Below are 27,142 nucleotides of genomic sequence, written 5' to 3'. Positions count from 1 at the left end.
GGCCGTGTCTGCAGAAGAACATAGGGAAGAGTCTGTACGGGATGCATTTATTAATGGATTACTGTCTGGATCAATTCGTCAGCGGTTATTAGAAAATAAGACCTTGGATCTTAAGAGTGCTTTTGAGCAAACCTCTACATTGGATTTGGCTCAGAGAAGTTCGGATTCTTATGCTCTTTTTGATCGGCCTGCGACCGTGGTTTCGGCAGTTCCAAATGAAAGGGAATTACGTGGATTTAATAGGAGTGGTTTATCAGATTCCGAAACAGTTTCTACTTCGGCAGCTGTTGGCTCTCGGATTCAGAAGTGTTATTTTTGCGGGAATGCCCGGCACCCCCGTTTAAAGTGCCCTGCCCGGGAGACTGTGTGTAGTAAATGTGGCAAGGGAGGTCATTACGCACGTGTTTGCAAATCGGTTGCCTCCTCTGCGACCATTCAGCCTTTAGATAGGGCTTTTATTGCATCAGTTTCTGCCGCCTTTTCCCATGGCCTAAACAAAGCTATAGTTATGGCCCAAGTTAATGGGTTAGAAGTGAAGGCCCTTATAGATACGGGCAGTACTGAGAGCTTTATAAGTCTTCAGCTTGTGAGGGAGAAGCGTTTGAAAATTTCGCCTGTTTCCTATCAGGTGTGTATGGCTCAGACGACTCTCACCTCACAAGTAGCTGGTTGTTGCCTTGTGAAATTAATTCTCCTAGGTAATACGTATACTGATATACGCCTATCCATTCTGCCTAATCTCTGTGCGGACATTTTGATTGATCTCGATGTGCTTCAATTACATGAGTCCCTCAGTCTTTCTTTCGGAGGAACCAAGCCACCTTTGTCTATTTGTGGATTAACTTCTTTATTCATTTCTCCATTATCACTTTTTTCCAATTTGATGCCGGACTGTAAGCCAATTACTACCAAGTCAAGAAGGTATAGCAGTCAGGATAAAGAATTTATTAATTCTGAAGTTCAACGTCTTTTATCGGAAGGAATCATTGAACCTAGTTTTTCGCCCTGGCGGGCACAGGTAGTTGTCACCACTAATGAGAGACATAAGAAACGAATGGTGATAGACTACTCTCAAACTATTAACAGGTATACTCAATTAGATGCGTACCCCCTGCCTAAGATTGATGAGCTTATCAATAAAGTATCTCAGTATAAGGTTTTTAGCACTATTGATCGAAAGAGTGCTTATCATCAGATTCCTATCGCTAAGAGGGACAAACCATATACGGCCTTTGAAGCTGGCGGAAAGCTGTACCAGTTTTGCCGAGTACCATTCGGTGTTACTAACGGTGTTGCCTGTTTTCAACGGGCAATGGATGCTTTTATAAGTGATAATTCTCTCTCTGACACCTTCTCATATTTAGATGACATCACGGTGTGTGGCAAATCAAGGGTGGAGCACGATTTTAATCCAGAAAGATTCCTTCAAGTTGCGGAAAAAGTTGGCTTAACTTTCAATAAAGAGAAGTGTATCTTTTCGACCACCGAGGTAAATTTACTGGGGTATATTATCTCGGGAAATAAGATTAAACCAGATCCAGAACGGCTGCGACCACTAATTGAGTTACCTTGCCCTACTAATTCTAAGGCCTTGCAACGAGTTGTTGGACTGTTTTCTTATTATTCTAATTGGATTGCAAACTTCTCGCAGAAGATCCGGCCCCTTATTCGGGTTACGACATATCCTCTATCATGAGGCCAGGATGTGTTTTGATAATCTTAAAAAGGATATCCTTGGAGCAGTTGTGCATTCTATTGATGAGCAGGTTCCCTTTGTGATTGAGACGGACGCTTCCGATTTTGCAATTGGGGCTACCCTGAACCAAAATGGAAGACCTGTGGCCTTTTTCTCACGTACTCTCAGCAATAGTGAGCAGAGACATTCATCAATAGAGAAAGAGGCGTACGCAATAGTAGAAGCACTGCGTAAGTGGAGACATTACTTATCTGGGCGACATTTTACGTTAGTAACTGACCAAAAATCTGTGTCCTTCATGTTTGATGTCAAACATTTTGGAAAGATCAAGAATGATAAAATAATGAGGTGGAGGATCGAGTTGGCATGCTACCATTTCGATATAGTCTATCGTCCGGGGAAGGATAATGTTGCCGCTGATGCGCTGTCGAGGGCTTATTGTTCTGTGCTTCACGGAGATACGCTTATTAATCTTCATAATGCTTTGTGCCATCCTGGTGTTACGAGGATGATACACTTCGTACGCAGTAAGAATTTGCCCTTTTCAGTTGAAGACGTCAAGCGGATGACTTAGTCATGCTCTGTCTGCGCCCGGTGTAAACCGAATTTCTTTAAGCCTCAACGAGCTCATCTTATAAAGGCTACTTCTCCCTTTGAACGCCTGAGCGTTGATTTTAAGGGGCCTCTTCCTTCAACGACTCAGAATCGATATATATTTACTGTTGTGGATGAGTTTTCAAGGTTCCCTTTTGCTTTTCCTTGTGCAGATGTATCAGCTGCTACAGTTATTAAATGTCTGACTCAACTTTTTGTCATCTTTGGGATGCCTGCGTATATCCATTCGGATCAGGGAAGTTCTTTTATGTCTTCCCGGTTGAAGGAATACCTCCAGAGTCGGGGAATTTCTACTAGCAGAACTACCCCGTATAATCCCCAGGGTAATGGACAGTGCGAACGATGCAATGGGGTGATCTGGAAGGCAGTTATGTTGGCTTTGACATCCCGGAACCTTAAGAATACAGAGTGGGAAATGGTACTGCCTGATGCCCTGCATTCCATTAGATCATTGCTTTCAACGGCTACTAATGTGACCCCCCCCACATGAAAGGCTCTTCAACTATCCGCGGAGATCCACTACGGGATATTCGGTACCTTCATGGCTTACTATGCAGGGACCTGTGCTGCTCCGACACCATGTTAGACTGTCAAAGTATGATCCTTTAGTGGAGGAGGTGGAGCTATTGGAGGCAAATTCCCAATATGCTCACATTCGATTCCAAGATGGGAAAGAAAGTACGGTTTCAGTTAAAGACTTAGCTCCTTGTGGTGGCCAGCCCTCTCCTGAGGACATTAACAATAGCCATAATTCAGATAATGTTGATGTCGTCAGATACTACGAACATTTCCAATCCTATTGCAGACACTTACAATTCTCTTAGTCTGCCCCCGATGGATGTTCATGACCCTCCCAGTCTACCTTCTAATGGGACTTCCAATCCGGAAACCGTTGATAATCGGGATATTGATAGCCTCCCTGCAGAAGATATTTCTGTGTCTCCTGGTGTGGGAGGGCAAGGAACTCCACCAAGGCTAAGAAGGTCGACACGAACAAGATATCCGGTCGACCGATTAAAAATGGACTTTTAAAATAATTAATAATTTAATAGTAAAATTTTAAAATTGTTGAAGGCATTATACATGTATTGCTCTAGTCATAAATAACTAATTGTAAACTGTAAAGGCTACCTAGGTTGAAGTATATTTTAAAAGGAGGGGTGAATGTGGTGATTATTCTTGTTTTATAAGAAGCATTGTAATTGGTTGCCTGTTTTCCTGCCTTGAGATATATGCTGTAAACTTATTGGTTAGTTGATTCCATGCGACCTGTGGTGGCCATCTTAAATTCAGTTCTCTACAGCTTGGTTGAGACCGGGTGCTCAACATGTACTTGCTGGTTTTTAAGGTTAATAAAGCCGAGCTTTTGAAAGGCAATCTACTCTTTATTGTTTGTAGGCATCGTGTTATGATCTGGAAAGCAATGTCTGAATGAGTGATGGGAGCAGAGACAATAGTAACTTTTAAACCTGAATTAGTGAAATACACAAAGGGGAGAACATTAGCAGTGCTCTGGGCACAGAGCAGGGGAGTGGGACACATTGACCTGCTCTTTCAAAGGGCCCGCTGTGCCCAATGGCCTCATTCTGTGCTGTCTGGTCCCAAGTTTCTATGGTATCAACCTCGAACTCTTTGTTCCTGAGCGAGTAATAAACGATAAATGTACCTGAATGCTATTTACAGAAGCAGACCTTTAGCGTGTGAAATTGCATTGGGAAGTTTAATTCTGTTAACCAGCAAACGATGACCAAAAATTGATTAAAAAAGGGAGAAAATCGAATGAGTATACCAGCAAGAAACATTTAAAAATTGTAGGAACTTCTGAAAGTAAGTAAACATGAAGAGTAGCAAAAGTCATTGGTCCCAAAAGTACTCGAGAAACTAATGGGACTAAAATCCGACAAATCCCCAGGACCTGACGGCCGACATCCTAGGGTTCGACAAGAGGTGGCTGAAGAGAGAGTGGATGCATTGGTTGTGATCTTCCAAAATCCCCTAGATTCTGGAACAGTCCCAGCGGATTAGAAGGTAGAAAAAGTAACCCCGCTATTCTAGAAAGGGGGAAGAGAGAAAGCAGGGCACTACAGGCCAGTGAGCCTGGCGTCAGGAAAATGCTGGAGTCCATTATTAAGGGAGGGGTAAGAGGGCACTTAGAAAATCATATGATCAGGCGGAGTCAACATGGTTTTATGAAAGAGAAATCATGCTATTAGTGTTTTTTGAGGATGCAACTAGCTGGATAGATAATGGGGAACTGGTGGATGTAAAATATTTGGATTGCCAAAAGGCATTTGATAAGGTGCCACATAAAAGGTTGCTGTGCAAGATAAGGACTCATGGGGTTGAGGGGAATATATTAGCTACAAGGACAGGTTGGAGAAGCTGGATTTGTTTTCATTAGAGCAAAGGAGGTTGAGGGGTGATTTGATCGAGGTGTACAAGATTATGACCGGTTTGGATAGGCTGGACGGGGAAAGGCTGTTCCCACTAATGGATGGTACAAGGACTAGGGGACACAGATTTAAGGTTTTGGGCAAGATAAAAACGGGGGGGGGGGGGGGGGGGAGTGAGTAAAAACCTTTTTACGCAGCGAGTGCTGAGGACCTGGAACTCGCTGCCGATGGAAGTGGTGGAAGTGGAGACACTCGATGTTTTCAAGGGGAGACTGGATAGGCACTTGAGGGAAATAAACTTGCAGGGCTACGGGGATAGAGCGGGGGAATGGGACTGACTGGATTGCTCGAGAGAGCCGGCATGGACTCGATGGGCCGAATGGCCTCCTTCTGTGCCGTTATGACTATTAGCATTGATAGAGGATTGGTTAACTGACAGAAAACAGAGTGTAGGGATAAATAGGACATTTTCAGCTTGGCAGGCTAGTGGGGTGCCACAAGGATCAGTGCTGGGGCCTCTGCTATTTAGAATCTATATTACTGACTTAGATGAAGGGACCGAGTGCAATGGATCCAAGTTTGCTGCTGATACAAAGCTAGGTGGGACAGTAAGCTATGGGGACACAGAGCCTGCAAAGGGATATGGGCAGTCTAAGTGTGCGGGCAGTAAGGTGACAGATGGAATACAATGTGGGGAAATGTGTGCGTATTCACTTTAGTACGAAGAACAGAAAAACAGAACCTTTTTTAAATGGTGAAACATTATTGAATGTTGGTGTTCAGAGAGATTTAGGTGTTCTCGTACAGGAGACAAAGTTAGCATGCAGGTACAGCGAGCAATTGGGCAGGCGGATGGCATGTTGGCCTTTATTACAAGGGGTTGGAATACAACAGTGAGGAAGTCTTGCAGAGCTTTGGTGAGACAACACCGGAGTACCGGGCACAGTTTTGGTCTCATGTCGATAAAGGATGGGATAAAGACATGAGAGAGAAATGATCTTAGCTCCAAAAATAAAGTAAAAAAATCAGTTTGGGTGTGAAATAAAGAATAGATTGCCTTTCAAAAGCTAGGCTTTATTAACCTTAAAAAACCAGCAGTACATGTTGAGCACCCGGTCTCAACCAAACTGCAGAAAACTGAATTTAAGATGGCCACCACAGGTCACATGGAATCAACTAACCAATAAGTTTACAGCATATATCTCAAGGCAGGAAAACAGGCAACCAATCACAATGCTTCTTATAAAACAAGAATAATCACCACATTCACCCCTCCTTTTAAATTATACTTCAACCTAGGTAGCCTTTACAGTTTACAATTAGTTATTTATGACTAGAGCAATACATGTATAATGCCTTCAACAATTTTAAAATTTTACTATTAAATTATTAATTATTTTAAAAGTCCATTTTTAATCGGTCGACCGGATATCTTGTTCGTGTCGACCTTCTTAGCCTTGGTGGAGTTCCTTGCCCTCCCACACCAGGAGACACAGAAATATCTTCTGCAGGGAGGCTATCAATATCCCGATTATCAACCGTTTCTGGATTGGAAGTCCCATTAGAAGGTAGACTGGGAGGGTCATGAACATCCATCGAGGGCAGACTAAGAGAATTGTAAGTGTCTGCAATAGGATTGGAAATGTTCGTAGTATCTGTGACGACATCAACATTATCTGAATTATGGCTATTGTTAATGTCCTCAGGAGAGGGCTGGCCACCACAAGGAGCTAAGTCTTTAACTGAAACCGTACTTTCTTTCCCATCTTGGAATCGAATGTGAGCATATTGGGAATTTGCCTCCAATAGCTCCACCTCCTCCACTAAAGGATCATACTTTGACAGTCTAACATGGTGTCGGAGCAGCACAGGTCCCTGCATAGTAAGCCATGAAGGTACCGAATATCCCGTAGTGGATCTCCACGGATAGTTGAAGAGCCTTTCATGGGGGGGTCACATTAGTAGCCGTTGAAAGCAATGATCTAATGGAATGCAGGGCATCAGGCAGTACCATTTCCCACTCTGTATTCTTAAGGTTCCGGGATGTCAAAGCCAACATAACTGCCTTCCAGATCACCCCATTGCATCGTTCGCACTGTCCATTACCCTGGGGATTATACGGGGTAGTTCTGCTAGTAGAAATTCCCCGACTCTGGAGGTATTCCTTCAACCGGGAAGACATAAAAGAACTTCCCTGATCCGAATGGATATACGCAGGCATCCCAAAGATGACAAAAAGTTGAGTCAGACATTTAATAATTGTAGCAGCTGATACATCTGCACAAGGAAAAGCAAAAGGGAACCTTGAAAACTCATCCACAACAGTAAATATATATCGATTCTGAGTCGTTGAAGGAAGAGGCCCCTTAAAATCAACGCTCAGGCGTTCAAAGGGAGAAGTAGCCTTTATAAGATGAGCTCGTTGAGGCTTAAAGAAATTCGGTTTACACCGGGCGCAGACAGAGCATGACTAAGTCATCCGCTTGACGTCTTCAACTGAAAAGGGCAAATTCTTACTGCGTACGAAGTGTATCATCCTCGTAACACCAGGATGGCACAAAGCATTATGAAGATTAATAAGCGTATCTCCGTGAAGCACAGAACAATAAGCCCTCGACAGCGCATCAGCGGCAACATTATCCTTCCCCGGACGATAGACTATATCGAAATGGTAGCATGCCAACTCGATCCTCCACCTCATTATTTTATCATTCTTGATCTTTCCAAAATGTTTGACATCAAACATGAAGGACACAGATTTTTGGTCAGTTACTAACGTAAAATGTCGCCCAGATAAATAATGTCTCCATTTACGCAATGCTTCTACTATTGCGTACGCCTCTCTCTATTGATGAATGTCTCTGCTCACTATTGCTCAGAGTACGTGAGAAAAAGGCCACAGGTCTTCCATTTTGGTTCAGGGTAGCCCCAATTGCAAAATCGGAAGCGTCCGTCTCAATCACAAAGGGAACCTGCTCATCAATAGAATGCACAACTGCTCCAAGGATATCCTTTTTAAGATTATCAAAGCACATCCTAGCCTCCCATGATAGAGGATATGTCGTAACCCGAATAAGGGGCCGGATCTCCTGCGAGAAGTTTGCAATCCAATTAGAATAATAAGAAAACAGTCCAACAACTCGTTGCAAAGCCTTAGAATTAGTAGGACAAGGTAAATCAATCAATGGTCGCAGGCGTTCTGGATCTGGTTTAATCTTGTTTCCCGAGATAATATACCCCAGTAAATTTACCTCAGTGGTTGAAAAGATACACTTCTCTTTATTGAAAGTTAAGCCAACTTTTTCCGCAACTTGAAGGAATCTTTCTAGATTAAAATCGTGCTCCACCCTTGATTTGCCACACACCGTGATGTCATCTAAATATGAGAAGGTGTCAGAGAGAGAATTATCACTTATAAAAGCATCCATTGCCCGTTGAAAACAGGCAACACCGTTAGTAACACCGAATGGTACTCGGCAAAACTGGTACAGCTTTCCGCCAGCTTCAAAGGCCGTATATGGTTTGTCCCTCTTAGCGATAGGAATCTGATGATAAGCACTCTTTAGATCAATAGTGCTAAAAACCTTATACTGAGATACTTTATTGATAAGCTCATCAATCTTAGGCAGGGGGTACGCATCTAATTGAGTATACCTGTTAATAGTTTGAGAGTAGTCTATCACCATTCGCTTCTTATGTCTCTCATTAGTGGTGACAACTACCTGTGCCCACCAGGGCGAAAAACTAGGTTCAATGATTCCTTCCGATAAAAGACGTTGAACTTCAGAATTAATAAATTCTTTATCCTGACTGCTAAACCTTCTTGACTTGGTAGCAATTGGCTTACAATCCGGCATCAAATTGGAAAAAAGTGATAATGGAGAAATGAATAAAGAAGTTAATCCACAAATAGACAAAGGTGGCTTGGTTCCTCCGAAAGAAAGACTGAGGGACTCATGTAATTGAAGCACATCATGACAAATCAAAATGTCCGCAGAGATTAAGCAGAACGGATAGACGTATATCAGTATACGTATTACCTAGGAGAATTAATTTCACAAGGCAACAACCAGCTACTTGTGAGGTGAGAGTCGTCTGAGCCATACACACCTGATAGGAAGCAGGCAAAATTTTCAAACGCTTCTCCCTCACAAACTGAAGACTTATAAAGCTCTCAGTACTGCCCGTATCTATAAGGGCCTTCACTTCTAACCCATTAACTTGGGCCATAACTATAGCTTTGTTTAGGCCATGGGAAAAAGCGGCAGAAACTGATGCAATAAACGCCCTATCTAAAGGCTGAATGGTCGCAGAGGAGGCAACCGATTTGCAAACACGTGCGTAATGACCTCCCTTGCCGCATTTACTACACACAGCCTCCCGGGCAGGGCACTTCAGACTGGGGTGCCGGGCATTCCCGCAAAAATAACACTTCTGAATCCTAGAGGCAACAGCTGCCGAAGTAGAAACTGTTTCGGAATCTGGCAAACCACTCCTATTAAATCCATGTAACTCCCTTTCATCCGGAACTGCCGAAACCACGGTCGCAGGCCGATCAAAAAGAGCATAAGAATCCGAACTTCTCTGAGCCAAATCCAATGTAGAGGTTTGCTCAAAAGCACTCTTAAGATCCAAGGTCTTATTTTCTAATAACCGCTGACGAATTGATCCAGACAGTAATCCATTAATAAATGCATCCCGTACCGACTCTTCCCTATGTTCTTCTGCAGACACGGCCTTATAATTACAGTTAGCACCAAGGCGCCGGAGTGCTTGTAAATAAGCATCCAAGGATTCTCCCGCCTGCTGCCTACGGGCAGATAAAAGGTGACGTGCAAATACCTCATTTTTGGGTTTAACAATTTTTTTTCCAACGTAGCAATAGCCAATTCATAAGTTTCACAGTCCAAAATATACTTATATACACATCCGGAGCAATGTAGTTGATTAGTATATCCAACTTATTTAGAGATTGCTGATCCAACACACCCAAAAAGTTTTTAAATGTACGATACCAATGTTTCCATTGATCATCCACTCCTGCAGAATTAGGGTCAGCATTAAATCGTTCCGGTCGAAGATATCGTTCCATTATAGCAAAAGGTTAATAAATAAATTGAAATAAAGAGATTGCCTTTCAAAAGCTAGGCTTTATTATCCTTAAAAAACCAGCAGTACATGTTGAGCACCCAGTCTCAACCAAACTGTAGAAAACTGAATTTAAGATGGCCACCACAGGTCACATGGAATCAACTAACTAATCAGTTTACAGCATATATCTCAAGGCAGGAAAACAGGCAACCAATCACAATGCTTCTTATAAAACAAGAATAATCAGCAGGGTGGAGCCACGAAACAGCAAGGGGCAGAAAACATTGGTTGGAGGTGTTTATAGGCCCCCAAACTGTAGTTGTAATGTAGGGCGGCGTATAAATCAGGGAACTAGAGGTGCATGTAGCAAGGGTAATATATTAATCATGGGGGATTTTAAGCTATGTATAGATTGGGAAAACCAAATCTGCAGTAATAGTGTGGGGGACATCATCTGAGTCAATGGGACTCTCTGACCTTTCTCCCCAGTCTATCTCCAGGACCAGTGAGTATCTGAGTCAATGGGGCTCTCTCTGACCTTTCTCCCCAGTCCATCTCCAGGACCAGTGAGTATCTGAGTCAATGGGACTCTCTCTGACCTTTCTCCCCAGTCCATCTCCAGGACCATTGTATATCTGAGTCCATGGGACTCTCTCTGACCTTTCTCCCCACTCCATCTCCAGGACCAGTGTGTATCTGAGTCAATGGGACTCTCTCTGACCTTTCTCCCCAGTCCATCTCCAGGACCAGTGTGTATCTGAGTCAATGGGACTCTCTCTGACCTTTCTCCCCAGTCCATCTCCAGGACCAGTGTGTATGAGTCAATGGGACTCTCTCTGACCTTTCTCCCCACTCCATCTCCAGGACCAGTGAGTATCTGAGTCAATGGGACTCTCTCTGACCGTTTTCCCAAGTCTATCTCCAGGACCAGTGTGTATCTGAGTCAATGGGACTCTCTCTGACCTTTCTCCCCAGTCCATCTCCAGGACCAGTGTGTATCTGAGTCAATGGGACTCTCTCTGAACTTTCTCCCCAGTCCATCTCCAGGACCATTGTATATCTGAGTCCATGGGACTCTCTCTGACCTTTCTCCCCACTCCATCTCCAGGACCAGTGTGTATCTGAGTCAATGGGACTCTCTCTGACCTTTCTCCCCAGTCCATCTCCAGGACCAGTGTGTATCTGAGTCAATGGGACTCTCTCTGACCGTTTTCCCAAGTCTATCTCCAGGACCAGTGTGTATCTGAGTCAATGGGACTCTCTCTGACCTTTCCCCCCAGTCTATCTCCAGGACCAGTGTGTATCTGAGTCAATGGGACTCTCTCTGACCTTTCTCCCCAGTCCATCTCCAGGACCAGTGTGTATCTGAGTCAATGGGACTTCCTCTTACCTTTTTCCCTGGTCGATCTCTGGAAGCTCTTTGAATCGGAAGGGTTCTCTCCGGTTGGTGCTCTCACAATCCTGTGTTGGTTCACCTGCTGTCGCTCCTCAGTCTACAATCCCTGTTTACTCTCAGCTGTGAACCTTTCTCAATCACTCAGTCTTTCACCGGGAGATCTAATTATGACAGGACTGAAAATAACAACATGAATAGTATGAAGTAATGTAATGTAGACTTTTCTTCTGCTTATTAAAAATAAAAGTTTGTGTCCGAGTGCTTGTGTCTGATTTTTGTCCCTTTTCTCAGATCCCCGCCATGGCTTCCAGCAAATCACACTGCCTGATCTCACTGGGCCCATCCTCCCCGGGTTACACACTGTCTGATCTCACTGGGCCCATCCTCCCCGGGTTACACACTGTCTGATCACACTGGGCCCATCCTCCCCATGTTACACACTGTCTGACCTCACTGGGCCCATCCTCCCTGGGTTACACACTGCCTGATCTCACTGGGCCCATCCTCCCCGGGTTACACACTGTCTGATCTCACTGGGCCCATCCTCCCCGGGTTACACACTGTCTGATCTCACTGGGCCCATCCTCCCCGGGTTACACACTGTCTGATCTCACTGGGCCCATCCTCCCCGGGTTACACACTGCCTGATGTCACTGGACCCATCCTCCCCGGGTTACACACTGCCTGATCTCACTGGGCCCATCCTCCCCAGGTTACACACTGTCTGATCTCACTGGGCCCATCCTCCCCGGGTTACACACCGTCTGATCTCACTGGGCCCATCCTCCCCGGGTTACACACTGCCTGATCTCACTGGGCCCATCCTCCCCGGGTTACACACTGTCTGATCTCACTGGGCCCATCCTCCCCGGGTTACACACTGTCTGATCTCACTGGGCCCATCCTCCCCGTGTTACACACTGTCTGATCTCACTGGGCCCATCCTCCCCGGGTTACACACTGTCTGATCTCACTGGGCCCATCCTCCCCGGGTTACACACTGTCTGATCTCACTGGGCCCATCCTCCCCGGGTTACACACTGCCTGATGTCACTGGACCCATCCTCCCCGGGTTACACACTGCCTGATCTCACTGGGCCCATCCTCCCCGGGTTACACACAGTCTGATCTCACTGGGCCCATCCTCCCCGGGTTACACACAGTCTGATCTCACTGGACCCATCCTCCCCGGGTTACACACTGTCTGATCTCACTGGGCCCATCCTCCCCGGGTTACACACAGTCTGATCTCACTGGACCCATCCTCCCCGGGTTACACAATCATAGAAATTTACAGCACAGGAGGGGGACATTCGGCCCATCTTGTCCGAGCCGGCTGACAAAGATCTATCCACTCTAATCCCACTTTCCCGCACTTGGTCCGTAGCCTGGTAGCTTACGGCACTTCAAGCAGTTTTTAAACCTGATGAGTGTCTCTGCCTCGACCACCCTTTCAGGCAGTGAGTTCCAGACCTCCACCACCCTCTGGGTGTAAAAAACTTCTCCTCAAAACCCCTCTAATCCTTTGACCATCTGCTTTAAATCTCTGCCTCCTGGCTATTGACCTCTCCACTAAGGGAAATAGGTCCTTCCTATCCACTCAATCTAGGCCCCTAATAAACTGATGCACCTCAATCGAGTCTCCCGCTTGGCCTTCTGTGTTCCAGAGAAAACCCCAGCCTATCCAATCTTTCCACATCGCAAAAATTCCCCAGCCCAGGCAAAATCCCCGTAAATCTCCTCTGTACCCTCTGGTGCAATCACATCCTTCCTGTAATGTGTTGACCAGGCCAGCACGCAGTGTTCTAGCCGAGGCCTAACTAGTGTTTTATACAGTTCACACATTACCTCCCAGCTCTTCAAATTCAAATCGCTTTATTGGCATGATGACAAGGTACATCTTATGTTGCCAAAGCATCAAAAAACATTCATGGTTAAACACAAAAATACAGATCTATCCATACAGTGTATAAACAGATATATCCCTGAGTGTATAAATATATTCATATAATTTGTATATACTCTTCTCTTATATTGAGTGGTTGTCCCTCTGTTTATGGCAAGCTGTAACATAGTGTGCCGCTAAGGTTACACAATTTCTCTCCTCCCCTAGTAGGTATGGGAGTTTTTGGTCGTCATTCAAATTTCTGAATTCCGGGCATATTTTTGTGAATTTTGGGTGGAAATTCTCCCTTATGCCCTGATATTTTCTACAAGCTGTGAGGAAGTGCATCTCTGTCTCCACCACTCCCTGACTGCAGTGAGAGCATATCCTGTCCTCTCTTGGTAGCCGGGTCTGCCTGTGTCTACCTTTTTCGATGGCCAGGCTATGTTCACTAAGTCTGCACATTGTCAAGGTTTTTCTCAGTTTGCTGTCCTTTACCATGGTCAGGTAATCAGCCATGTTGTATTGTCTGTTTAGGGCCAAGTAGCAATTGAGTTTGCTTTGGGTTATTGTTGTTTCTGCCCAATATGACAGATATTTATCCTTTTGCTTAGTGACGATTGTGTTGGGTCGAATTTTCTGTGTTACGCTGTCACTTCGACCCAAACCCCACCCCCCCCTCCGGCCCAACCCCCCCCCCACACCTCCGGCCCAAACCCCCCCCCCCCCCACCTCCGGCCCAAACACCCCCCCACTCCGGCCCTTCGACCCAAACACTACCCCCCCACCTCCGGCCCTTCGACCCAAACACTACCCCCCCCACCTCCGGCCCTTCGACCCAACCACTACCCCCCCACCTCCGGCCCTTCGACCCAAACACTACCCCGCCACCTCCGGCCCTTCGACCCAAACACTACCACCCCCCCCGCCCCTTCGACCCAAACACACCCCCCCCCCGCCCCTTCGACCCAAACACACACCCCCCCCCGCCCCTTCGACCCAAACACCCCCCCCCGCCCCTTCGACCCAAACACTCCGCCCGCCCCCCCCCAGCCCTTCGACCCAAACACTCCGCCCGCCCCCCCCCAGCCCTTCGACCCAAACACTCCGCCACCCCCCCCCCGGCCCTTCGACCCAAACACTCCGCCACTCCCCCCGCCCCTTCGACCCAAACACTCCCCCCCCGCCCCTTCGACCCAAACACTCCGCCACTCCCCCCGCCCCTTCGACCCAAACACTCCCCCCCCGCCCCTTCGCCCCAAACACACACCCCCCCCGCCCCTTCGACCCAAACACACCCCCCCCCCCGCCCCTTCGACCCAAACACACCCCCCCCCGCCCCTTCGACCCAAACACACCCCCCCCGGGCCCTTCGACCCAAACACTCCGCCCCCCCCCCCGGCCCTTCGACCCAAACACTCCGCCACTCCCCCCGCCCCTTCGACCCAAACACTCCCCCCCCCCGCCCCTTCGACCCAAACACACCCCCCCCCCCCCGCCCCGCCCCTTCGACCCAAACACACCCCCCCCCGCCCCTTCGACCCAAACACACCCCCCCCCCGGGCCCTTCGACCCAAACACTCCGCTTCCCCCTCCCGGCCCCTCCGACCCAAACACTCCCCTCCGCCCCCCGGGCCCGGGAGAGGCGGGCGCTGCTGTAAATGTCGGAAATTCCCTAATCCCCGCACCATGGCCGGCCGGCCGCCCACTCTCGCTCCGGCTCCATCCTCAGCCCCGCCGCCATTTTATTTCCTTCCTCAAACCGGAGCCTCATCCGGGCACTGGCAGCAGCGAGCATGCGTACTGCGGCCTCACAGCGCCCAATTAAAGTCCCTCACTGAGTCCGGCTCTTCTAATGGCTGCGGCTGGTTGATTGACAGCCGCCTCCACCAATCACTGCCCGTAACGCCTCGGGGTACCGCCCACCGTGTGTAGAGGCCGCGGCCGGCTCCGGGGTCACGTGGCTCCTGATCTGACCCCGCCCCCCGAAGCGCCGTGCACCCGCCGCCGCGCGGTGACGTCATAGCCCCGCCCACTGCGGCTGCTAAGGGGCGGGGCCACAGTGAACAATGGTGTTCACAGAATCACAGAATCCCCACAGTGCAGATAGAGGCCATTTCAGCCCATCGAGCCTGCACCGACACATATCCCACCCGATCACCGTAACCCCTACACCAACACATATCCCACCCTATCCCTGTAACCCCCCTAACACTAAGGGTTAATTTATCATAGCCAATCAACCTATCCCGCACATCTTTGGACTGTGGGAGGAAACCGGAGCACCCGGAGAAAACCCACGCAAACACGGGGAGAATGTGCAAACTCCACACAGACAGTCGCCCGAGGCCGGATTCGAACCCGGGTCTCTGGCGCTGTGAGGCAACAGTGCTAACCACTATGCCACCGTGCCGCAATGCTGCAAAACTCAGCAGGCCAGGCAGACCTCTCCATGGCCACAGTGAACAATGGTGTTAAAGGGCCTAAAATCACCACAGACAATGCTGGGAAACTCAGCAGGCCAGGCAGGCCTCTCCATGGCCACAGTGAACAATGGTGTTAAAGAGTCTAAAATCACCACAGACAATGCTGGGAAACTCAGCAGGCCAGGCAGGCCTCTCCATGGCCACAGTGAACAATGGTGTTAAAGAGTCTAAAATCACCACAGACAATGCTGGGAAACTCAGCAGGCCAGGCAGGCCTCTCCATGGCCACAGTGAACAATGGTGTTAAAGGGTCTAAAATCACCACAGACAATGCTGCAAAACTCAGCAGGCCAGGCAGGCCTCTCCATGGCCACAGTGAACAATGGTGTTAAAGGGTCTAAAATCACCACAGACAATGCTGCAAAACTCAGCAGGCCAGGCAGGCCTCTCCATGGCCACAGTGAACAATGGTGTTAAAGGGTCTAAAATCACCACAGACAATGCTGCAAAACTCAGCAGGCCAGGCAGGCCTCTCCATGGCCACAGTGAACAATGGTGTTAAAGGGTCTAAAATCACCACAGACAATGCTGCAAAACTCAGCAGGCCAGGCAGGCCTCTCCATGGCCACAGTGAACAATGGTGTTAAAGGGTCTAAAATCACCACAGACAATGCTGCAAAACTCAGCAGGCCAGGCAGACCTCTCCATGGCCACAGTGAACAATGGTGTTAGAGGGTCTAAAATCACCACAGACAATGCTGGGAAACTCAGCAGGCCAGGCAGACCTCTCCATGGCCACAGTGAACAATGGTGTTAAAGAGTCTAAAATCACCACAGACAATGCTGCAAAACTCAGCAGGCCAGGCAGGCCTCTCCATGGCCACAGTGAACAATGGCGTTAAAGGGTCTAAAATCACCACAGACAATGCTGGGAAACTCAGCAGGCCAGGCAGGCCTCTCCATGGCCACAGTGAACAATGGTGTTAAAGGGTCTAAAATCACCACAGACAATGGAGCAAAACTCAGCAGGCCAGGCAACATCCGTGCAGGGAAATTAGAGTCATTGTTTCCGGTCTAACCCTTTATCAAGACTAAAGAGACACAGGGAATGAAATAGATTGAAAGGCCGGCTGGGAGAGAACCAAAGAGAAGAGACATTAAGAGGTATTCAAAACCAGACGAGATGGTGATAGGACTCCCACCCCGCCTCCTGTAAGGACTTTATTCCATTCTCCCAGTTTCTCCGTCTCCGCCGTATCTGCTCCGACGATGCCACCTTCCACACCAGTGCTTCCGACATGTCTTCCTTTTTCCTCAACCGAGGATTCCCCTCTGCCGTGGTTGACACGGCCCTCGACCGGGTCCGTTCTATCTCCCGCACTTCTGCCCTCACCCCTGCCCCTCCCTCCCGGAACCACGATAGGGTTCCCCTTGTCCTCACCTTTCACCCCACCAGCCTCCACATTCAACGGATCATCCTCCGCCATTTCCGCCACCTCCAACGTGATCCCACCACCAAACACATCTTCCCCTCCCCTGCCCTTTCAGCATTCCGTAGGGACCGCTCCCTCCAAGACACCCTACTCCACTCCTCTATCACCCCCAACAACCCTTCCCCTTCTCCTGGCACCTTCCCGTGCAAGCGCAGGAGGTGTAACACCTGCCCCTATACCCCCCCCCTTCCCACTGTCCAGGGCCCCAAACACCCCTTCCAGGTGAAACAGCGATTTACTTGTACTTCTTGCAATCTAGTATACTGTATTCGCTGCTCACGATGCGGTCTCCTCTACATTGGGGAGACCAAACGCAGATTGGGTGACCGCTTTGCGGAACACCTCCATTCAGTTCGTAAGGGGGACCCCGAGCTTCCGGTCGCCTGTCATTTTAATTCACCACCCCATTCCCACTCAGACCTCACTGTACTCGATCTCTTGCATTGTTCCACGGAAGCTCAACGTAAACTCGAGCAACAGCACCTCATCTTCCGATTAGACACTTTACAGCCTTCCGGACTCAATATCGAGTTCAACAATTTCTGATCATAACCTCGGCCCCTATTACATTTATACTTATATATTTTATATTTTTTATCCACACCTTTGTTTTGGCCTTTCCCCCCCCCTCCCCGCTTTTTCTTTTTTTCTCTCTCCCACATGGCAGCTGTCTCCCATTCTGCCAGCGCATTTCATTCCTAATCTAGAGCTGTCTTTTGTCTCCACTAGTCCTATCACCACCTGTCTGGTTTTGAATACCTCTTAATGTCTCTTCTCTTTTGTTCTTTCCCAGCCTGGCCTCTTAATCTATTTCATTCCCTGTGCCTCTTTAGTCTTGAGAAAGGGTTTTGACCCGAAACATCGACTCTAATTTCTCTCCACGGATGTTGCCTGGCCTGCTGAGTTTTCCCAGCATTTTCTGTTGTTATTTCGGATTTACAGCATCTGCAGTATTTTGCTATCGTACATCATGCTAAAAGGTCTAAGTGTGTTAAAAAAACAAGCCTGAAGGCTTTGTGTCTTAATGCGAGGAGCATTCGTAATAAGGTGGATGAATTAGCTGCGCAAATAGAGGTAAACAAATATGATTTGATTCGGATTATGGAAACATGGCTCCAGGGTGGCCAAGGCTGGGAACTCAACATCCAGGGGTATTCAATATTCAGGAAAGACAGACAAAAAGGAAAGGGAGGTGGGGTAGCATTGCTGGCTAAAGAGGGGATTAACACAATGCTAAGGAATGATATTAGCTCTGACGATGTGAAATCTGTATAGGTAGAACTGAGAAGTACCAAGGGGCAGAAAACGTTAGTGGGAGTGGTATATAGACCTCCAAACAGTAATGCGGAGGTTGGAGATGGCATTAAAAGGGAAATTAGAGAAGCGTGCAATAAGGGTACAGCAGCTATCATGGGTGACTTTAATCTACATATAGATTGGGCCAACCAAATTAGTAACAATACTGTGGAGGAGGAATTCCTAGAGTGTTTACGGGATGGTTTGCTGGACCAATATATTGAGGAACCAACCAGAGATCAGGCCATCTTAGACTGGGTATTATATAACGAGAAAGGATGAATTAGCAATCCTGTTGTACGAGGCCCCTTGGGTTGGAGCGATCATAATATGATCGAATTCTTCATTAAGATGGAGAATGAAGTAGTTGACTCAGAGACTGGGGTCCTGAATTTAAATAAAGGAAACTACGATGGTCTGAGGCGCGAGTTGGGTAGAATTGATTGGGGAATGTCACTCAAAGGGTTGACGGTGGATAGGCAATGGCAAACATTCAAAGACCGCATGGATGAACTACAGAATTTGTTCATCCCAGTTTGTCCGGATGGCCTACGCCTGCTCCTATCTTCTATGTAACCCAAGGGGCCTCGTACAACAAGATTGCTAATTAATCCTTTCTCGTTACACAATACCCAGTCTGAGATGGCCTGATCTCTGGTTGGTTCCTCGACATATTGGTCCAGGAAACCATCCCGTAAATACTCCAGGAATTCCTCCTCCACAGTAGAGGACATGAGAGGGGGGAGAGGGAGTCCCTTCAAATGTGGAGGGGGGTGGGTGTCCCTTTAAATGCGGAGGGGGTGGGTGTCCCTTTAAATACAGAGGGGGGTGGGTGTCCCTTTAAATGCAGAGGGGAGGTGGGTGTCCCTTGAAATGCGGAGGGGGGAGGGTGTCCCTTGAAATGCGGAGGGGGGAGGGTGTCCCTTGAAATGCGGAAGGGGGTGGGTGTCCCTTGAAATGCGGAGGGGGGTGGGTGTCCCTTGAAATGCGGAGGGGGTGGGTGTCCCTTGAAATGCGGAGGGGGGTGGGTGTCCCTTGAAATGCGGAGGGGGGTGGGTGTCCCTTGAAATGCGGAGGGGGTGGGTGTCCCTTTAAATTCGGAGGGGGGTGGGTGTCCCTTTAAATTCGGAGGGGGGTGGGTGTCCCTTTAAATTCGGAGGGGGGTGGGTGTCCCTTTAAATGTGGAGAGGCGGGGCCACGCATGCTCATTCGGCCCCACCACAAAACCAGGCTGCCAGTGCGCCTGCGCGGGGCCTCCGGGCAGCAGACGAAAGGCCGGGCCCGGGGAAGAGGCGGAATCAGCGGCCGGGGTAAAGTCAAGTGTTGGGGAATCGATTTAAATCGAGGTGAGGGGGGAGCGGAGAGCGAGATTATAAAGTAAAAGACGAGAAAAACCAAACTTGAGAGTCGGGCGGGACCTCCGCGGACACCAAACGGAGCGGATTGAGCCGGAGCAATGTGATTCTGACTGACGGGAGCGCTGACCAATAGGAAGAGGGCTGAGGTGGGAGGACTGAACTGGGCGTCATGGACCTCCAACCAATGGCGGCGCGGCAAGGGGGCGGGACCTCTTCCCCGGCGCTGAGGCTGGGGCCCGGTTGTGACGTAATCACAGGAAGAGGCCCAATCAGGTGGATGGAGGCCGGCCCGGGCCTGTGACTGACGGGAGCTCTGACCAATAGGACGAGGGCTGAGCTGGGCGGACTGAACTGGGCGGCCTGGTCCTCCAACCAATGGCGGCGCGGCAAGGGGGCGGGGCCTCCTCTCCAGCTCAGGTGCGCTGGGGCCGATTGTGACGCGCTGTCCCCAGGTGAGAGCAGCTCAATCAGCACAGAGCTGGGGCTGGAATCTGGGAGAGGGGCCGCAGGCAGCACAGAGCTGGGGCTGGAATCTGGGAGAGGGGCCGCAGGCAGCACAGAGCTGGGGCGACTCACCACCCCCTTCTCAATGGGAAACTGGGGATTGGCCATATTTGCTGCTCTTGCGAGCTACGCCCACATCCCAAGAATGAATTAAAACAAATCTGTAGATGTAAACTGGATCAAAAGCCTCTACAGAAATACTTGTTCCTAAAACAATACTCTTTTACATTGTGCGGACAGTGTCTGTGTAACAACCTAATCTCCCCTAGAATCCACCTCCCTTGACAGTCTCACATTGGAAATTGTTGGGTCCTCCTGGGCTCAGAAGTACTGGGGGTTAAACCCAGCAGCTTCTCCTCCATCTCCACTCCAGCTCAAACTGAAACATAGAAACATACAAACATAGAAATATAGAAACACAGAAGATAGGAGCAGGAGTAGGCCATTCGGCCCCTCGAGCCTGCTCCACCATTCAATGCGATCATGGCTGATCATCCAAATTCAGTACCCGGTCCCTGCTTTCTCCCCATATCCCTTGATCCCTTTAGCTTTAAGAAATATATCCAACTCCTTCTTGAATATATTCCCCCCTCCTTTCCCCCCCTTCCCCCCTCCTCCCCTCCCTTCCCACCTCCCCTCCCCCCCTTCCCCCCAGTCATGCTCTCTCTTCCCCCGTAGCTCTCTCTCTTCCCCCCAGTCGCTCTCTCTTTCCCCCAGTCGCTCTCTCTCTTCCCCCCCCCCAGTCGCTCTCTCTCTTCCCCCCCAGTCGCTCTCTCTCTTCCCCCCCAGTCGCTCTCTCTTCCCCCCCCCAGTCGCTCTCTCTCTCCCCCCAGTTGCTCGCTCTCTTCCCCCAGTCACTCTCTCCCTCTTCTCCCCCAGTCGCTCTCTCCCTCTTCCCCCCCAGTCGCTCTCTCCCTCTTCCCCCCCAGTCGCTCTCTCCCTCTTCCCCCCAGTCGCTCTCTCCCTCTTCCCCCCAGTCGCTCTCTCCCTCTTCCCCCAGTCGCTCTCTCTCTCTTCCCCCAGTCGCTCTCTCTCTCTTCCCCCCAGTCGCTCTCTCTCTCTTCCCCCCAGTCGCGCTCTCTCTCCCCCCCAGTCGCTCTCTCTCTCTTCCCCCGTCACACTCTCTCTTTCCCCCCCAGTCGCTCTCTCTCTTCCCCCCCACTCGCTCTCTCTCTTCCCCCCAGTCGCTCTCTCTCTTCCCCCCCAGTCGCTCTCTCTCTTCCCCCCCAGTCGCTCTCTCTCTTCCCCCCCAGTCGCTCTCTCTCTTCCCCCCCAGTCGCTCTCTCTCTTCCCCCCCAGTCGCTCTCTCTCTTCCCCCCCAGTCGCTCTCTCTCTTCCCCCCCAGTCGCTCTCTCTCTTCCCCCCCAGTCGCTCTCTCTCTTCCCCCCCAGTCGCTCTCTCTCTTCCCCCCCAGTCGCTCTCTCTCTTCCCCCCCAGTCGCTCTCTCTCTTCCCCCCCAGTCGCTCTCCCTTCCCCCCCAGTCGCTCTCTCCCTTCCCCCCCAGTCGCTCTCTCTCTTCCCCCCCCGTCGCTCTCTCTCTTTCCCCCCCCCAGTCGCTCTCTCTTTTCCAACAACAACATGCCCTCGAAAAAGCCTCGGCACCGCCGGGCACTCCAGCTAGTATTCAATGTATTGGCCTCTACTGCCTTCTGTGGTAGAGAATTCCACAGGTTCACCACTCTCTGGATGAAGAAATTCCTCCTTATTTCTGTCCTAAATGGCTTACCCCTTATCCTTAGACTGTGACCCCTGGTTCTGGACTCCCCGACCATCGGGAACATCCTTCCTGCATCTACTCTGTCCAGTCCTGTCAGAATTTTATAAGTTTCAATGAGATCCCTTCTCATTCTTCTAAACTCCAGTGAGTACAAGCCCAATCATCCCAATCTCTCCTCATACGTCATTCCTGCCATCCCAGGTATCAGCCTAGTGAATCTTCGTTGAACTCCTTCCATGGCAAGAACATCCTTCCTCAGATAAGGCGACCAAAACTGCACACAATACTCACAATGTGGTCTCACCAAGGCCCTGTACAACTGCAGCAAGACATCCTTGTTCCTGTACTCAAACCCTCTCGCTACGAAGGCCAACATACCATTTGCCTTCTTAACCGCCTGCTGCACCTGCATGCTTAGCTTCAGCGACTGGTGCACAAGGACACCCAGGTCTCGTTGCACTTCCCCTTCTCCCAATCTATTGCCATTCAGATAATAATCTGCCTTCCTGTTTTTGCCACCAAAGTGGATAACCTCGCATTTATCCACATTATACTGCATCTGCCATGCTTCTGCCTAATCACCCAACCTGTCCAAATCATACTGGAGTTTTTCGGCATCCTCCTCACACACGCCCACCCTGCTTTGTGTCGTCTGCAAACTTGGAGATGTTACATCTAGTTCCCTCGTCTAGATCATTTATATATATTGTGAATAGCTGGGGTCCTAGGACCGATCCCTGCGGTACCTCACTAGTCACTGCCTGCCACTCGGAAAAAGACCTGTTTATTCCAACTCTTTGCTTCCTGTCTGCCAACCAGTTCTCGATCCAAGTCAGTACCTTGCCCCCAATCCCATGTGCCTTAACTTTACACGCTAATCTCTTATACGGTACCTTATCAAAAGCCTTCTGAAAGTCCAAGTACATCACATCCACTGGTTCTTCCTTATCTATTCTACCAGATACATCCTCAAAAAATTCCAGTAGATTAGTCAAGCACGATTTACCTTTTGTAAATCCATGTTGACTTTGTCCGATCCTGTCACTGTTTTCCAAGTGCTCTGCTATTACATCTTTTATAATGGACTCTAGCATTTTCCCCACTACCGATATAATTCCCCGTTTTCTCTCTACCACCTTTTTTGAATAGTGGGGTAATATTAGATACCCTCAAATCCATGGGAACTGTTCCAGAGTCTATCGAATTTTGGAAGATGACCAGCAATGCATCTACTGTTTCTAGGGCTACTTCCTTAAGTACCCTAGGATGTCGATTATCAGGCCCTGGGGATTTATCGGCCTTCAATCCCGTCAATTTCCCTAACACCATTTCCCTACAAATACTGATTTCTTTCAGTTTCTCCCTCTCATTAGAGTTCCCCGACATCTCTGGGAGGTTATTTGTGTCTTCCTTTGTGAAGAGAGAACCAAAGTATGTATTTAATTGGCCTGCCATTTCTTTGTTCCCTATTATAAATCCCCCTGATTCTGACTGCAAGGGACCTATGCTTGACTTCACCAATCTTTTTCTCTTCACATATCTACAGTTAGTTTTTATGTTCCCTGAAAGCTTACTCTCATACTCTATTTCCCCCCTCTTAATTAATCCCTTTGTCCTCCTTTGCTGAATCTTAAACCGCTCCCAATCCTCAGGTTTACTGCTTTTTCTGGCCAATTTATATGTCCTCTCCTTGGATCTTATGTTATCGCTAATTTCTCGTTAGCCACGGTTGAGTCACCTTTTTTGTTTTATTTTTATGCCAAACAGGGATGAACAAATTCTGTAGTTCATCCATGCGATCTTTGAATGTTTGCAATTGCCTATCCACCGTCAACCCTTTGAGTAACATTCCCCAATCAATCCTACCTAACTCGCGCCTCATACCATCGTAGTTTCCTTTATTTAAATTCAGGACCCTAGTCTCTGAGTCAACTACGTCACTCTCCATCTTTAGGGTCACTGGCAAAGGCTTGGAAGCTAAGCAGAGCCAGGCCTGGTTAGTACCTGGAGGGGTGACCATCAGGGAAGACCAGGCGCAGAAGGTCACGGAAGGAGCCCCGAGGAGGGGCGGTTGGTGAGAAAGTCACGGAAGGAGCCCCGGGAGGGGTGGCTGGTGAGCAGGCCCGGGCGTTGGGCTGAAGATTGTCGGAATGGTGGAAATGGAATGGCGGCGCGCACAGACGCAGCGGCTTTGCTTCTCCCAGGACGGTGCTATTTACATTTAATGTTAATGTTATTTGTACTGGACTCATGGGAGCTTGCAAGATCACATTTCGTTGTTCATGTACTTGTGCATTGTACAATGACAATAAAGTTGAATTATTATTATTATTATTATTAATGAAGAATTCTATCATATTATGATCGCTCTGACCCAAGGAGCCTCGCACAACAAGATTGCTAATTAATCCTTTCTCATTACTTAATACCCAATCTAAGATGGCCTGATCTCTAGTTGGTTCCTCGACATATTGGTCCAGGAAACCATCCCATATACACTCCAGGAATTCCTCCTCCACAGTATGTTTACTCATTTGGTTAGCCCAATCTATATGTAGATTAAAGTCACCCATGATAACTGCTGTGCCCTTATTGCACGCATCTCTAATTTCCCGTTTAATGCCATCCCCAACCTCCGCATTAATGTTTGGCGGTCTGTATAACACTCCCACTAACGTTTTCTGCCCCTTGGCATTTCTCAGCTCTACCCATACAGATTCCACATCATCAGAGCTAATATCCTTCCTTTCAATTGTGTTAATCTCCTCTTTAAAAAGCAATGCTACCCCACCTCCTTTTCCTTTTTGCCTATCTTTCCGGAATATTGAATAACCCTGGATGTTGAGTTCCCAGCCTTCGTCACCCTGGAGCCATGTTTCCGGAATCCCAATCATATCATATCTGTTTACCTCTATTTGCGCAACTAATTCATCCACCTTATTACGAATGCTCTTCGCATTAAGACACAAGGCCTTCAGGCTTGTTTTTTTAACACTCTTACACCTTTTAGAATTATTATTTACTGTGGCTATGTTTGATTTAAACCCTTGATTTCTCTGACCACCACCTTTGTTTTTCTCCTTCCTGTCTTTTGCTTCTATCCTTGTTTCCCTTTCCTCTGTCTCCCTGCTCAGGTTCCCAACCCCCTGCCATTTTAGTTTAAACCCTCCCCAGAGCACTAGCAAACACTCCCCCTAGGACAGCGGTCCCGGTCCTGCCCAGGTGCAAACTGTCCAGTTTGTACTTGCCCCACCTCCCCCAGAACCGGTTCCAATGTCACAGGAATTTGAATCCCTCCCCCTTGCACCATTCCTCTAGCCACGTAGTCATCTGAAATATCCTTCTATTTCTACTCTGACTAGCACGTGTCACTGGTAGCAATCCTGAGATTACTACCTTGGAGGTCCTATTTTTAAATTTACCTCCTAACCTCCTATATTCAGCTTTTAGGCCCTCATCCTGTTTTTTTACCTATATCGTTGGTACCTATATGCACCACGACAATTGGTTGTTCACCCTCCCCTTCCAAAATGTTCTGCCTGGTGGTCAACCATTCTCTTCCTGCCTGTGCAGCCTTTACCTGCGGTGTGACCAACTCCCTAAACGTGCTATCCACGATGTCCTCAGCATCGCAAATGCTCCAGTATGTATCCACTCACAGCTCCAGCGCCGCAATGCGGTCTGTCAGTAGCTGCAGCTGGATACACTTCCCGCACACATGGTTATCAGGGACACAGGAAGTGTCACAAGAATTACAGACACCCTATAAACTCCGCCGCCTCGCTCTTTATATCACCGCCGCCGCTCCTCACAGGGGAGAAACCGGGTAAAGGTGGGGACACTGGGAAGGGAGTCAGTTCCCCGTCTGCATTGGAAGTTCAACAGCGCAGTCACACCAGGGACAGTCCATTCAACTGCTCCGTGTGTGGAAAGGGATTTGTTTGTTCATCCCACCTGCAAACACACCAGCGAGTTCACACTGAGGAGAGACCATTTCAATGTCCTGACTGTGGGAAGAGCTTTAAAAGCCCCGGGCATCTGAAGGGACACCAGTGCCTCCACACTGTGGAGAGGCCATTCACCTGCTCTGTGTGTGGGAAGGGATTCTTGCAGTCCTCCACCCTGCTGACACACCAGCTTGTTCACACTGACGAGAGACCCTTTAAATGTTCTGACTTGTGGGAAAAGCTTTAAAAGCCCTGGGGAGCTGAAGAGACACCGGCTCCTACACGCTGGGGAGAGGCCGTTCACCTGATCCGTGTGTGGGAATCGATTCGCTCGGTCCTCCAACCTGCTGGCCCATCAGCGAGTTCACACTGAAGAGAACCCCTTTAAATGTTCTGGCTGTGGGAAAAACTTTAAAAGCTCCAGGGAGCTGAAGAGACACTGGCTCCTATACACTGGTGAGAGACCATTCACCTGCTCTGTGTGGGGGATGGGATTCACTCAGTCATCCACCCTCCTGTCAGATCAGCTTGTTCACACTGACGAGTGACCCTTTAAATGTTCTGACTTGTGGGAAGAGCTTTAAAAGCTCTAAGAACCTTAAGAGACACCAGCGTGTTCACACTGATCATAGAATCTAACAGCACAGAAGGAGGTGATTCGGCCCATCGTGTCTTTGAAAGAGCTGTCCAATTTAGTCCCAAACCCCAGCTTTATCCCCAGAACTCTGCAAACTAGTCCTCTTCAAGGACTCGTCCAATTACTGTTTGAAAGTTCCTGTGGAACCTGATTCCAGCATCCTTTCAGATGGTGCATTCCAGATCTGAACAACCCTCTGTGTGAAAACAATTCTCCTCATTTCACCTATAGTTCTTTTAGTAACTATTTTAAATCTGTGACCTTTGGTTACCGACCCACTTGCCAGAGTGAACAGTTTCTCCCTACTTGTTCGATCAAATCCCCTCATCATTTTGAACACCTCTATTAGGTCTCCTCTTAACCTTCTCTGCTCTAAGGGGAACAACCCCAGCTTCTCCAGTCTCTCCACATAACTGAAGTCCCTCATCCCTGGTACCATCCTGGTCAACCTCCTCTGCACCCTCTCCAAGGCCTTGACATCCTTCCTAAAGTGTGGTGCCCAGAACTGTACACAAGACTGCAGCTGAGGCCAAAACCCTGCAGCTGTACAAAACCCTGGTTAGACCACACCTGGAGCACTGTGAGCAGTTCTGGGCATCACACCTTAGGAAGGATATATTGGCCTTGGAGGGAGTGCAGCGTAGGTTTACCAGAATGATACCTGGACTTCAAGGGTTAAGTTACGAGG

General features: G+C 48.7%; 2 protein-coding genes and 1 long non-coding RNA gene across 4 annotated transcripts in view; 2 read left to right on the top strand and 1 right to left on the bottom strand.

Moving 5' to 3' along the window:
* LOC147090079 (uncharacterized) overlaps positions 1 to 14,846 on the bottom strand; it is a 142,670-nt gene extending 127,824 nt beyond the window's left edge. For both annotated transcript variants that reach the window (XR_015075321.1, XM_085977234.1), the window contains exons 1-2: positions 14,765 to 14,846; positions 11,186 to 11,367 (exon numbers count right to left, since the gene is read on the bottom strand). The gene's annotated coding sequence lies outside the window, so the exon portion shown is untranslated. The remainder of the gene's footprint in view (positions 1 to 11,185; positions 11,368 to 14,764) is intronic.
* Positions 1 to 27,142, top strand: part of LOC147090077 (uncharacterized) — a 305,953-nt gene that overhangs the window by 201,896 nt on the left and 76,915 nt on the right. The window lies entirely within an intron of this gene.
* LOC147090078 (uncharacterized) lies at positions 19,567 to 24,198 on the top strand. Its single transcript, XR_015075286.1, has 2 exons — positions 19,567 to 19,637; positions 23,825 to 24,198. It is a non-coding gene; the product is annotated as an uncharacterized LOC147090078 (long non-coding RNA).

This window comes from Somniosus microcephalus, unplaced genomic scaffold (assembly GCF_052327205.1).
Source record: "Somniosus microcephalus isolate GS21.2 unplaced genomic scaffold, FLI_Smic_1.0 unresolved_chr4, whole genome shotgun sequence".
Taxonomy (NCBI): domain Eukaryota; kingdom Metazoa; phylum Chordata; class Chondrichthyes; order Squaliformes; family Somniosidae; genus Somniosus; species Somniosus microcephalus.
This window is presented reverse-complemented; position numbering and strand designations above follow the sequence as displayed.